This window comes from Ascaphus truei, unplaced genomic scaffold, assembly GCF_040206685.1.
Source record: "Ascaphus truei isolate aAscTru1 unplaced genomic scaffold, aAscTru1.hap1 HAP1_SCAFFOLD_2650, whole genome shotgun sequence".
Classification (NCBI taxonomy): Eukaryota; Metazoa; Chordata; class Amphibia; order Anura; family Ascaphidae; genus Ascaphus; species Ascaphus truei.
In genome coordinates, this window is record NW_027455590.1 from 19,513 (window position 1) to 34,297 (window position 14,785).

The following is a 14,785-nucleotide window of genomic DNA, read 5'->3' on the forward strand; positions in this document are numbered from 1 at the left end:
TACATCACAGACAGGCTGACATCATCACACAGGCTGGCGGCCAGCAAGAGACAGAAATGCAGATAGAGACACACTGACAAATACATACACTGTAGGCACAGGCACCATGCGGCTTCTGCACCATAAAAGTTCATTTGAATCAAAAATAATGTCATCTTTTAAGTGAGGCGCTATTGAAATCTTGGGGGTCTAAGTGTCAAGACAATCTTGACATAAAACGGAGCATCATTTTCAATCATTCAATAATGATGTGGTTTTGGATGACAGTATTCTATGAGATATCATGGGAAAATAATAGGAGACATAATGGAAATACAGTATCGTCCAATTTGTGACCATAATGGGAATATACATAGCGCTTCCTTCACAGGAAATAATACATGTGACATAACGGGAATGTAGTAAGTATGTGGGTTTGGCTGGGATTATCCTACATCCTGCAGGGATATAATAACTGGGAAAACGCTATATTTGATACCGCCACGTTGTGGGATGAGCGAGTAAACATTGCATGTCATTTCCCAGAATCCCTTGCTGCAGTGGGAGCACTGTATGCTACTGTACTGTAGGTGATAATGGTTGAAATATATATATATATATATATAGATATATATCTATATATATATATATATATATATATATATATATATATATATATATATATATATACATACACATCAACCAGTACAATAATTTAAAAGGGGGGAATTAAAATGGTTGAAGTGGATAATGACAAGTATATACCGATCCAAAAAAACAACTCCTGAGCATGTATGTACTGCTTACATGGATGTACTATTAGCATGTACAGTGTTGTTTGTTACTGCAGTTACCAATTTATTTCCATTTTAAATATTTAATTTCTCTGAAATGGTGCAAGCAAATTGTATGAAAAGTTGCAAACGAATACATGAATGTTTTGTATCCAGAGTCAGGGGGATGAGATGAGATGGGGTCATGTTCATACAGTATTTGAACTGTACATTACTAAAAGAAGGCTTTTTTTCTATGCAGATACAGTATAGTGTTTCAAACACATGCTATACACACGTACACACACATACACATACACACACACACACACACACACACACACACACGAGGTAATGTAAAGATGTGGGTGAACAGAGCGAAAAAGATTGTACTAGAAACGCTTATTAACATCAAAGGAATGGGCCTAAAGCAAAAGTTTGAACAGCAGCAGCAGCTGCAGTACCCCTGATATCTATGGATGGGACAGATACCCCCTGCAGACGCACGCACGCACGCACGCACGCACGCACGCACGCACGCACGCACACACACAGGGAGGGGTCTGTAGTGTGACAGAGCACACCAGCTACGCCACCAGGCACTCCTTCTTGAATTAAAATAAAACTATCTCCTTACCTCTTTCTGGATGCCCCCTCTTTACCAACAAGAGGGACAGGACCAGCTCTCCTCAGCTTCCATTTTCCTCTTCCTTTCCTCTCTCCCTTGAAAACTTTCTGCACCTGAGACAGTGGGAGGGAGGGAGATAGAGCATGAAACAGCACCCCAAATCCTGTCCCATTACAAGCAGCACAGGCTTCTGTCCCTCTACTCCTCTGCCTCCAGTCATTTGCATGGGAGGGAGGAGCTGCTTGCTCTCTCTCTCCCTCTTTCTCCCTCTCTCTCCTCTACCTCTCTCCCTCCCTCTCTCTTTTAGAAGCTTTACACCTGCCATCCTGCCTACAGTATGTGATGATATCACAATGTCTCTCTTACATCACAGACAGGCTGACATCATCACACAGGCTGGCGGCCAGCAAGAGACAGAAATGCAGATAGAGACACACTGACAAATACATACACTGTAGGCACAGGCACCATGCGGCTTCTGCACCATAAAAGTTCATTTGAATCAAAAATAATGTCATCTTTTAAGTGAGGCGCTATTGAAATCTTGGGGGTCTAAGTGTCAAGACAATCTTGACATAAAACGGAGCATCATTTTCAATCATTCAATAATGATGTGGTTTTGGATGACAGTATTCTATGAGATATCATGGGAAAATAATAGGAGACATAATGGAAATACAGTATCGTCCAATTTGTGACCATAATGGGAATATACATAGCGCTTCCTTCACAGGAAATAATACATGTGACATAACGGGAATGTAGTAAGTATGTGGGTTTGGCTGGGATTATCCTACATCCTGCAGGGATATAATAACTGGGAAAACGCTATATTTGATACCGCCACGTTGTGGGATGAGCGAGTAAACATTGCATGTCATTTCCCAGAATCCCTTGCTGCAGTGGGAGCACTGTATGCTACTGTACTGTAGGTGATAATGGTTGAAATATATATATATATATATATAGATATATATCTATATATATATATATATATATATATATATATATATATATATATATATATACATACACATCAACCAGTACAATAATTTAAAAGGGGGGAATTAAAATGGTTGAAGTGGATAATGACAAGTATATACCGATCCAAAAAAACAACTCCTGAGCATGTATGTACTGCTTACATGGATGTACTATTAGCATGTACAGTGTTGTTTGTTACTGCAGTTACCAATTTATTTCCATTTTAAATATTTAATTTCTCTGAAATGGTGCAAGCAAATTGTATGAAAAGTTGCAAACGAATACATGAATGTTTTGTATCCAGAGTCAGGGGGATGAGATGAGATGGGGTCATGTTCATACAGTATTTGAAATGTACATTACTAAAAGAAGGCTTTTTTTCTATGCAGATACAGTATAGTGTTTCAAACACATGCTATACACACGTACACACACATACACATACACACACACACACACACACACACACACACACGAGGTAATGTAAAGATGTGGGTGAACAGAGCGAAAAAGATTGTACTAGAAACGCTTATTAACATCAAAGGAATGGGCCTAAAGCAAAAGTTTGAACAGCAGCAGCAGCTGCAGTACCCCTGATATCTATGGATGGGACAGATACCCCCTGCAGACGCACGCACGCACGCACGCACGCACGCACGCACGCACACACACAGGGAGGGGTCTGTAGTGTGACAGAGCACACCAGCTACGCCACCAGGCACTCCTTCTTGAATTAAAATAAAACTATCTCCTTACCTCTTTCTGGATGCCCCCTCTTTACCAACAAGAGGGACAGGACCAGCTCTCCTCAGCTTCCATTTTCCTCTTCCTTTCCTCTCTCCCTTGAAAACTTTCTGCACCTGAGACAGTGGGAGGGAGGGAGATAGAGCATGAAACAGCACCCCAAATCCTGTCCCATTACAAGCAGCACAGGCTTCTGTCCCTCTACTCCTCTGCCTCCAGTCATTTGCATGGGAGGGAGGAGCTGCTTGCTCTCTCTCTCCCTCTTTCTCCCTCTCTCTCCTCTACCTCTCTCCCTCCCTCTCTCTTTTAGAAGCTTTACACCTGCCATCCTGCCTACAGTATGTGATGATATCACAATGTCTCTCTTACATCACAGACAGGCTGACATCATCACACAGGCTGGCGGCCAGCAAGAGACAGAAATGCAGATAGAGACACACTGACAAATACATACACTGTAGGCACAGGCACCATGCGGCTTCTGCACCATAAAAGTTCATTTGAATCAAAAATAATGTCATCTTTTAAGTGAGGCGCTATTGAAATCTTGGGGGTCTAAGTGTCAAGACAATCTTGACATAAAACGGAGCATCATTTTCAATCATTCAATAATGATGTGGTTTTGGATGACAGTATTCTATGAGATATCATGGGAAAATAATAGGAGACATAATGGAAATACAGTATCGTCCAATTTGTGACCATAATGGGAATATACATAGCGCTTCCTTCACAGGAAATAATACATGTGACATAACGGGAATGTAGTAAGTATGTGGGTTTGGCTGGGATTATCCTACATCCTGCAGGGATATAATAACTGGGAAAACGCTATATTTGATACCGCCACGTTGTGGGATGAGCGAGTAAACATTGCATGTCATTTCCCAGAATCCCTTGCTGCAGTGGGAGCACTGTATGCTACTGTACTGTAGGTGATAATGGTTGAAATATATATATATATATATATAGATATATATCTATATATATATATATATATATATATATATATATATATATATATATATATATATATATACATACACATCAACCAGTACAATAATTTAAAAGGGGGGAATTAAAATGGTTGAAGTGGATAATGACAAGTATATACCGATCCAAAAAAACAACTCCTGAGCATGTATGTACTGCTTACATGGATGTACTATTAGCATGTACAGTGTTGTTTGTTACTGCAGTTACCAATTTATTTCCATTTTAAATATTTAATTTCTCTGAAATGGTGCAAGCAAATTGTATGAAAAGTTGCAAACGAATACATGAATGTTTTGTATCCAGAGTCAGGGGGATGAGATGAGATGGGGTCATGTTCATACAGTATTTGAACTGTACATTACTAAAAGAAGGCTTTTTTTCTATGCAGATACAGTATAGTGTTTCAAACACATGCTATACACACGTACACACACATACACATACACACACACACACACACACACACACACACACGAGGTAATGTAAAGATGTGGGTGAACAGAGCGAAAAAGATTGTACTAGAAACGCTTATTAACATCAAAGGAATGGGCCTAAAGCAAAAGTTTGAACAGCAGCAGCAGCTGCAGTACCCCTGATATCTATGGATGGGACAGATACCCCCTGCAGACGCACGCACGCACGCACGCACGCACGCACGCACGCACGCACGCACACACACACACAGGGAGGGGTCTGTAGTGTGACAGAGCACACCAGCTACGCCACCAGGCACTCCTTCTTGAATTAAAATAAAACTATCTCCTTACCTCTTTCTGGATGCCCCCTCTTTACCAACAAGAGGGACAGGACCAGCTCTCCTCAGCTTCCATTTTCCTCTTCCTTTCCTCTCTCCCTTGAAAACTTTCTGCACCTGAGACAGTGGGAGGGAGGGAGATAGAGCATGAAACAGCACCCCAAATCCTGTCCCATTACAAGCAGCACAGGCTTCTGTCCCTCTACTCCTCTGCCTCCAGTCATTTGCATGGGAGGGAGGAGCTGCTTGCTCTCTCTCTCCCTCTTTCTCCCTCTCTCTCCTCTACCTCTCTCCCTCCCTCTCTCTTTTAGAAGCTTTACACCTGCCATCCTGCCTACAGTATGTGATGATATCACAATGTCTCTCTTACATCACAGACAGGCTGACATCATCACACAGGCTGGCGGCCAGCAAGAGACAGAAATGCAGATAGAGACACACTGACAAATACATACACTGTAGGCACAGGCACCATGCGGCTTCTGCACCATAAAAGTTCATTTGAATCAAAAATAATGTCATCTTTTAAGTGAGGCGCTATTGAAATCTTGGGGGTCTAAGTGTCAAGACAATCTTGACATAAAACGGAGCATCATTTTCAATCATTCAATAATGATGTGGTTTTGGATGACAGTATTCTATGAGATATCATGGGAAAATAATAGGAGACATAATGGAAATACAGTATCGTCCAATTTGTGACCATAATGGGAATATACATAGCGCTTCCTTCACAGGAAATAATACATGTGACATAACGGGAATGTAGTAAGTATGTGGGTTTGGCTGGGATTATCCTACATCCTGCAGGGATATAATAACTGGGAAAACGCTATATTTGATACCGCCACGTTGTGGGATGAGCGAGTAAACATTGCATGTCATTTCCCAGAATCCCTTGCTGCAGTGGGAGCACTGTATGCTACTGTACTGTAGGTGATAATGGTTGAAATATATATATATATATATATATAGATATATATCTATATATATATATATATATATATATATATATATATATATATATATATATACATACACATCAACCAGTACAATAATTTAAAAGGGGGGAATTAAAATGGTTGAAGTGGATAATGACAAGTATATACCGATCCAAAAAAACAACTCCTGAGCATGTATGTACTGCTTACATGGATGTACTATTAGCATGTACAGTGTTGTTTGTTACTGCAGTTACCAATTTATTTCCATTTTAAATATTTAATTTCTCTGAAATGGTGCAAGCAAATTGTATGAAAAGTTGCAAACGAATACATGAATGTTTTGTATCCAGAGTCAGGGGGATGAGATGAGATGGGGTCATGTTCATACAGTATTTGAACTGTACATTACTAAAAGAAGGCTTTTTTTCTATGCAGATACAGTATAGTGTTTCAAACACATGCTATACACACGTACACACACATACACATACACACACACACACACACACACACACACACACACGAGGTAATGTAAAGATGTGGGTGAACAGAGCGAAAAAGATTGTACTAGAAACGCTTATTAACATCAAAGGAATGGGCCTAAAGCAAAAGTTTGAACAGCAGCAGCAGCTGCAGTACCCCTGATATCTATGGATGGGACAGATACCCCCTGCAGACGCACGCACGCACGCACGCACGCACGCACGCACGCACACACACACACACACAGGGAGGGGTCTGTAGTGTGACAGAGCACACCAGCTACGCCACCAGGCACTCCTTCTTGAATTAAAATAAAACTATCTCCTTACCTCTTTCTGGATGCCCCCTCTTTACCAACAAGAGGGACAGGACCAGCTCTCCTCAGCTTCCATTTTCCTCTTCCTTTCCTCTCTCCCTTGAAAACTTTCTGCACCTGAGACAGTGGGAGGGAGGGAGATAGAGCATGAAACAGCACCCCAAATCCTGTCCCATTACAAGCAGCACAGGCTTCTGTCCCTCTACTCCTCTGCCTCCAGTCATTTGCATGGGAGGGAGGAGCTGCTTGCTCTCTCTCTCCCTCTTTCTCCCTCTCTCTCCTCTACCTCTCTCCCTCCCTCTCTCTTTTAGAAGCTTTACACCTGCCATCCTGCCTACAGTATGTGATGATATCACAATGTCTCTCTTACATCACAGACAGGCTGACATCATCACACAGGCTGGCGGCCAGCAAGAGACAGAAATGCAGATAGAGACACACTGACAAATACATACACTGTAGGCACAGGCACCATGCGGCTTCTGCACCATAAAAGTTCATTTGAATCAAAAATAATGTCATCTTTTAAGTGAGGCGCTATTGAAATCTTGGGGGTCTAAGTGTCAAGACAATCTTGACATAAAACGGAGCATCATTTTCAATCATTCAATAATGATGTGGTTTTGGATGACAGTATTCTATGAGATATCATGGGAAAATAATAGGAGACATAATGGAAATACAGTATCGTCCAATTTGTGACCATAATGGGAATATACATAGCGCTTCCTTCACAGGAAATAATACATGTGACATAACGGGAATGTAGTAAGTATGTGGGTTTGGCTGGGATTATCCTACATCCTGCAGGGATATAATAACTGGGAAAACGCTATATTTGATACCGCCACGTTGTGGGATGAGCGAGTAAACATTGCATGTCATTTCCCAGAATCCCTTGCTGCAGTGGGAGCACTGTATGCTACTGTACTGTAGGTGATAATGGTTGAAATATATATATATATATATATAGATATATATCTATATATATATATATATATATATATATATATATATATATATATATATATATATATATACATACACATCAACCAGTACAATAATTTAAAAGGGGGGAATTAAAATGGTTGAAGTGGATAATGACAAGTATATACCGATCCAAAAAAACAACTCCTGAGCATGTATGTACTGCTTACATGGATGTACTATTAGCATGTACAGTGTTGTTTGTTACTGCAGTTACCAATTTATTTCCATTTTAAATATTTAATTTCTCTGAAATGGTGCAAGCAAATTGTATGAAAAGTTGCAAACGAATACATGAATGTTTTGTATCCAGAGTCAGGGGGATGAGATGAGATGGGGTCATGTTCATACAGTATTTGAACTGTACATTACTAAAAGAAGGCTTTTTTTCTATGCAGATACAGTATAGTGTTTCAAACACATGCTATACACACGTACACACACATACACATACACACACACACACACACACACACACACACACGAGGTAATGTAAAGATGTGGGTGAACAGAGCGAAAAAGATTGTACTAGAAACGCTTATTAACATCAAAGGAATGGGCCTAAAGCAAAAGTTTGAACAGCAGCAGCAGCTGCAGTACCCCTGATATCTATGGATGGGACAGATACCCCCTGCAGACGCACGCACGCACGCACGCACGCACGCACGCACACACACACACAGGGAGGGGTCTGTAGTGTGACAGAGCACACCAGCTACGCCACCAGGCACTCCTTCTTGAATTAAAATAAAACTATCTCCTTACCTCTTTCTGGATGCCCCCTCTTTACCAACAAGAGGGACAGGACCAGCTCTCCTCAGCTTCCATTTTCCTCTTCCTTTCCTCTCTCCCTTGAAAACTTTCTGCACCTGAGACAGTGGGAGGGAGGGAGATAGAGCATGAAACAGCACCCCAAATCCTGTCCCATTACAAGCAGCACAGGCTTCTGTCCCTCTACTCCTCTGCCTCCAGTCATTTGCATGGGAGGGAGGAGCTGCTTGCTCTCTCTCTCCCTCTTTCTCCCTCTCTCTCCTCTACCTCTCTCCCTCCCTCTCTCTTTTAGAAGCTTTACACCTGCCATCCTGCCTACAGTATGTGATGATATCACAATGTCTCTCTTACATCACAGACAGGCTGACATCATCACACAGGCTGGCGGCCAGCAAGAGACAGAAATGCAGATAGAGACACACTGACAAATACATACACTGTAGGCACAGGCACCATGCGGCTTCTGCACCATAAAAGTTCATTTGAATCAAAAATAATGTCATCTTTTAAGTGAGGCGCTATTGAAATCTTGGGGGTCTAAGTGTCAAGACAATCTTGACATAAAACGGAGCATCATTTTCAATCATTCAATAATGATGTGGTTTTGGATGACAGTATTCTATGAGATATCATGGGAAAATAATAGGAGACATAATGGAAATACAGTATCGTCCAATTTGTGACCATAATGGGAATATACATAGCGCTTCCTTCACAGGAAATAATACATGTGACATAACGGGAATGTAGTAAGTATGTGGGTTTGGCTGGGATTATCCTACATCCTGCAGGGATATAATAACTGGGAAAACGCTATATTTGATACCGCCACGTTGTGGGATGAGCGAGTAAACATTGCATGTCATTTCCCAGAATCCCTTGCTGCAGTGGGAGCACTGTATGCTACTGTACTGTAGGTGATAATGGTTGAAATATATATATATATATATATAGATATATATCTATATATATATATATATATATATATATATATATATATATATATATATATATATATATATACATACACATCAACCAGTACAATAATTTAAAAGGGGGGAATTAAAATGGTTGAAGTGGATAATGACAAGTATATACCGATCCAAAAAAACAACTCCTGAGCATGTATGTACTGCTTACATGGATGTACTATTAGCATGTACAGTGTTGTTTGTTACTGCAGTTACCAATTTATTTCCATTTTAAATATTTAATTTCTCTGAAATGGTGCAAGCAAATTGTATGAAAAGTTGCAAACGAATACATGAATGTTTTGTATCCAGAGTCAGGGGGATGAGATGAGATGGGGTCATGTTCATACAGTATTTGAACTGTACATTACTAAAAGAAGGCTTTTTTTCTATGCAGATACAGTATAGTGTTTCAAACACATGCTATACACACGTACACACACATAATACACACACACACACACACACACACACACACACGAGGTAATGTAAAGATGTGGGTGAACAGAGCGAAAAAGATTGTACTAGAAACGCTTATTAACATCAAAGGAATGGGCCTAAAGCAAAAGTTTGAACAGCAGCAGCAGCTGCAGTACCCCTGATATCTATGGATGGGACAGATACCCCCTGCAGACGCACGCACGCACGCACGCACGCACGCACGCACGCACGCACACACACACACAGGGAGGGGTCTGTAGTGTGACAGAGCACACCAGCTACGCCACCAGGCACTCCTTCTTGAATTAAAATAAAACTATCTCCTTACCTCTTTCTGGATGCCCCCTCTTTACCAACAAGAGGGACAGGACCAGCTCTCCTCAGCTTCCATTTTCCTCTTCCTTTCCTCTCTCCCTTGAAAACTTTCTGCACCTGAGACAGTGGGAGGGAGGGAGATAGAGCATGAAACAGCACCCCAAATCCTGTCCCATTACAAGCAGCACAGGCTTCTGTCCCTCTACTCCTCTGCCTCCAGTCATTTGCATGGGAGGGAGGAGCTGCTTGCTCTCTCTCTCCCTCTTTCTCCCTCTCTCTCCTCTACCTCTCTCCCTCCCTCTCTCTTTTAGAAGCTTTACACCTGCCATCCTGCCTACAGTATGTGATGATATCACAATGTCTCTCTTACATCACAGACAGGCTGACATCATCACACAGGCTGGCGGCCAGCAAGAGACAGAAATGCAGATAGAGACACACTGACAAATACATACACTGTAGGCACAGGCACCATGCGGCTTCTGCACCATAAAAGTTCATTTGAATCAAAAATAATGTCATCTTTTAAGTGAGGCGCTATTGAAATCTTGGGGGTCTAAGTGTCAAGACAATCTTGACATAAAACGGAGCATCATTTTCAATCATTCAATAATGATGTGGTTTTGGATGACAGTATTCTATGAGATATCATGGGAAAATAATAGGAGACATAATGGAAATACAGTATCGTCCAATTTGTGACCATAATGGGAATATACATAGCGCTTCCTTCACAGGAAATAATACATGTGACATAACGGGAATGTAGTAAGTATGTGGGTTTGGCTGGGATTATCCTACATCCTGCAGGGATATAATAACTGGGAAAACGCTATATTTGATACCGCCACGTTGTGGGATGAGCGAGTAAACATTGCATGTCATTTCCCAGAATCCCTTGCTGCAGTGGGAGCACTGTATGCTACTGTACTGTAGGTGATAATGGTTGAAATATATATATATATATATATAGATATATATCTATATATATATATATATATATATATATATATATATATATATATATATATATATATATACATACACATCAACCAGTACAATAATTTAAAAGGGGGGAATTAAAATGGTTGAAGTGGATAATGACAAGTATATACCGATCCAAAAAAACAACTCCTGAGCATGTATGTACTGCTTACATGGATGTACTATTAGCATGTACAGTGTTGTTTGTTACTGCAGTTACCAATTTATTTCCATTTTAAATATTTAATTTCTCTGAAATGGTGCAAGCAAATTGTATGAAAAGTTGCAAACGAATACATGAATGTTTTGTATCCAGAGTCAGGGGGATGAGATGAGATGGGGTCATGTTCATACAGTATTTGAACTGTACATTACTAAAAGAAGGCTTTTTTTCTATGCAGATACAGTATAGTGTTTCAAACACATGCTATACACACGTACACACACATACACATACACACACACACACACACACACGAGGTAATGTAAAGATGTGGGTGAACAGAGCGAAAAAGATTGTACTAGAAACGCTTATTAACATCAAAGGAATGGGCCTAAAGCAAAAGTTTGAACAGCAGCAGCAGCTGCAGTACCCCTGATATCTATGGATGGGACAGATACCCCCTGCAGACGCACGCACGCACGCACGCACGCACGCACGCACGCACGCACGCACGCACGCACACACACACACAGGGAGGGGTCTGTAGTGTGACAGAGCACACCAGCTACGCCACCAGGCACTCCTTCTTGAATTAAAATAAAACTATCTCCTTACCTCTTTCTGGATGCCCCCTCTTTACCAACAAGAGGGACAGGACCAGCTCTCCTCAGCTTCCATTTTCCTCTTCCTTTCCTCTCTCCCTTGAAAACTTTCTGCACCTGAGACAGTGGGAGGGAGGGAGATAGAGCATGAAACAGCACCCCAAATCCTGTCCCATTACAAGCAGCACAGGCTTCTGTCCCTCTACTCCTCTGCCTCCAGTCATTTGCATGGGAGGGAGGAGCTGCTTGCTCTCTCTCTCCCTCTTTCTCCCTCTCTCTCCTCTACCTCTCTCCCTCCCTCTCTCTTTTAGAAGCTTTACACCTGCCATCCTGCCTACAGTATGTGATGATATCACAATGTCTCTCTTACATCACAGACAGGCTGACATCATCACACAGGCTGGCGGCCAGCAAGAGACAGAAATGCAGATAGAGACACACTGACAAATACATACACTGTAGGCACAGGCACCATGCGGCTTCTGCACCATAAAAGTTCATTTGAATCAAAAATAATGTCATCTTTTAAGTGAGGCGCTATTGAAATCTTGGGGGTCTAAGTGTCAAGACAATCTTGACATAAAACGGAGCATCATTTTCAATCATTCAATAATGATGTGGTTTTGGATGACAGTATTCTATGAGATATCATGGGAAAATAATAGGAGACATAATGGAAATACAGTATCGTCCAATTTGTGACCATAATGGGAATATACATAGCGCTTCCTTCACAGGAAATAATACATGTGACATAACGGGAATGTAGTAAGTATGTGGGTTTGGCTGGGATTATCCTACATCCTGCAGGGATATAATAACTGGGAAAACGCTATATTTGATACCGCCACGTTGTGGGATGAGCGAGTAAACATTGCATGTCATTTCCCAGAATCCCTTGCTGCAGTGGGAGCACTGTATGCTACTGTACTGTAGGTGATAATGGTTGAAATATATATATATATATATATAGATATATATCTATATATATATATATATATATATATATATATATATATATATATATATATATATATATACATACACATCAACCAGTACAATAATTTAAAAGGGGGGAATTAAAATGGTTGAAGTGGATAATGACAAGTATATACCGATCCAAAAAAACAACTCCTGAGCATGTATGTACTGCTTACATGGATGTACTATTAGCATGTACAGTGTTGTTTGTTACTGCAGTTACCAATTTATTTCCATTTTAAATATTTAATTTCTCTGAAATGGTGCAAGCAAATTGTATGAAAAGTTGCAAACGAATACATGAATGTTTTGTATCCAGAGTCAGGGGGATGAGATGAGATGGGGTCATGTTCATACAGTATTTGAACTGTACATTACTAAAAGAAGGCTTTTTTTCTATGCAGATACAGTATAGTGTTTCAAACACATGCTATACACACGTACACACACATACACATACACACACACACACACACACACACACACACACGAGGTAATGTAAAGATGTGGGTGAACAGAGCGAAAAAGATTGTACTAGAAACGCTTATTAACATCAAAGGAATGGGCCTAAAGCAAAAGTTTGAACAGCAGCAGCAGCTGCAGTACCCCTGATATCTATGGATGGGACAGATACCCCCTGCAGACGCACGCACGCACGCACGCACGCACGCACGCACGCACACACACACACACAGGGAGGGGTCTGTAGTGTGACAGAGCACACCAGCTACGCCACCAGGCACTCCTTCTTGAATTAAAATAAAACTATCTCCTTACCTCTTTCTGGATCCCCCCTCTTTACCAACAAGAGGGACAGGACCAGCTCTCCTCAGCTTCCATTTTCCTCTTCCTTTCCTCTCTCCCTTGAAAACTTTCTGCACCTGAGACAGTGGGAGGGAGGGAGATAGAGCATGAAACAGCACCCCAAATCCTGTCCCATTACAAGCAGCACAGGCTTCTGTCCCTCTACTCCTCTGCCTCCAGTCATTTGCATGGGAGGGAGGAGCTGCTTGCTCTCTCTCTCCCTCTTTCTCCCTCTCTCTCCCCTACCTCTCTCCCTCCCTCTCTCTTTTAGAAGCTTTACACCTGCCATCCTGCCTACAGTATGTGATGATATCACAATGTCTCTCTTACATCACAGACAGGCTGACATCATCACACAGGCTGGCGGCCAGCAAGAGACAGAAATGCAGATAGAGACACACTGACAAATACATACACTGTAGGCACAGGCACCATGCGGCTTCTGCACCATAAAAGTTCATTTGAATCAAAAATAATGTCATCTTTTAAGTGAGGCGCTATTGAAATCTTGGGGGTCTAAGTGTCAAGACAATCTTGACATAAAACGGAGCATCATTTTCAATCATTCAATAATGATGTGGTTTTGGATGACAGTATTCTATGAGATATCATGGGAAAATAATAGGAGACATAATGGAAATACAGTATCGTCCAATTTGTGACCATAATGGGAATATACATAGCGCTTCCTTCACAGGAAATAATACATGTGACATAACGGGAATGTAGTAAGTATGTGGGTTTGGCTGGGATTATCCTACATCCTGCAGGGATATAATAACTGGGAAAACGCTATATTTGATACCGCCACGTTGTGGGATGAGCGAGTAAACATTGCATGTCATTTCCCAGAATCCCTTGCTGCAGTGGGAGCACTGTATGCTACTGTACTGTAGGTGATAATGGTTGAAATATATATATATATATATATAGATATATATCTATATATATATATATATATATATATATATATATATATATATATATATATATATATATACATACACATCAACCAGTACAATAATTTAAAAGGGGGGAATTAAAATGGTTGAAGTGGATAATGACAAGTATATACCGATCCAAAAAAACAACTCCTGAGCATGTATGTACTGCTTACATGGATGTACTATTAGCATGTACAGTGTTGTTTGTTACTGCAGTTACC

At 40.9% G+C, this 14,785-nt stretch overlaps 1 long non-coding RNA gene across 1 annotated transcript; it reads right to left on the bottom strand.

The window, feature by feature from the left end:
- Nucleotides 1–10,113: 10,113 nt before the first annotated feature.
- On the bottom strand, nt 10,114–13,693 carry LOC142481428 (uncharacterized). The gene is made up of 3 exons (XR_012795773.1): nt 13,594–13,693; nt 11,849–11,952; nt 10,114–10,203 (listed from the first exon to the last, which is right to left on the bottom strand). It is a non-coding gene; the product is annotated as an uncharacterized LOC142481428 (long non-coding RNA).
- Between the last annotated feature and the right edge of the window lie 1,092 nt (nt 13,694–14,785).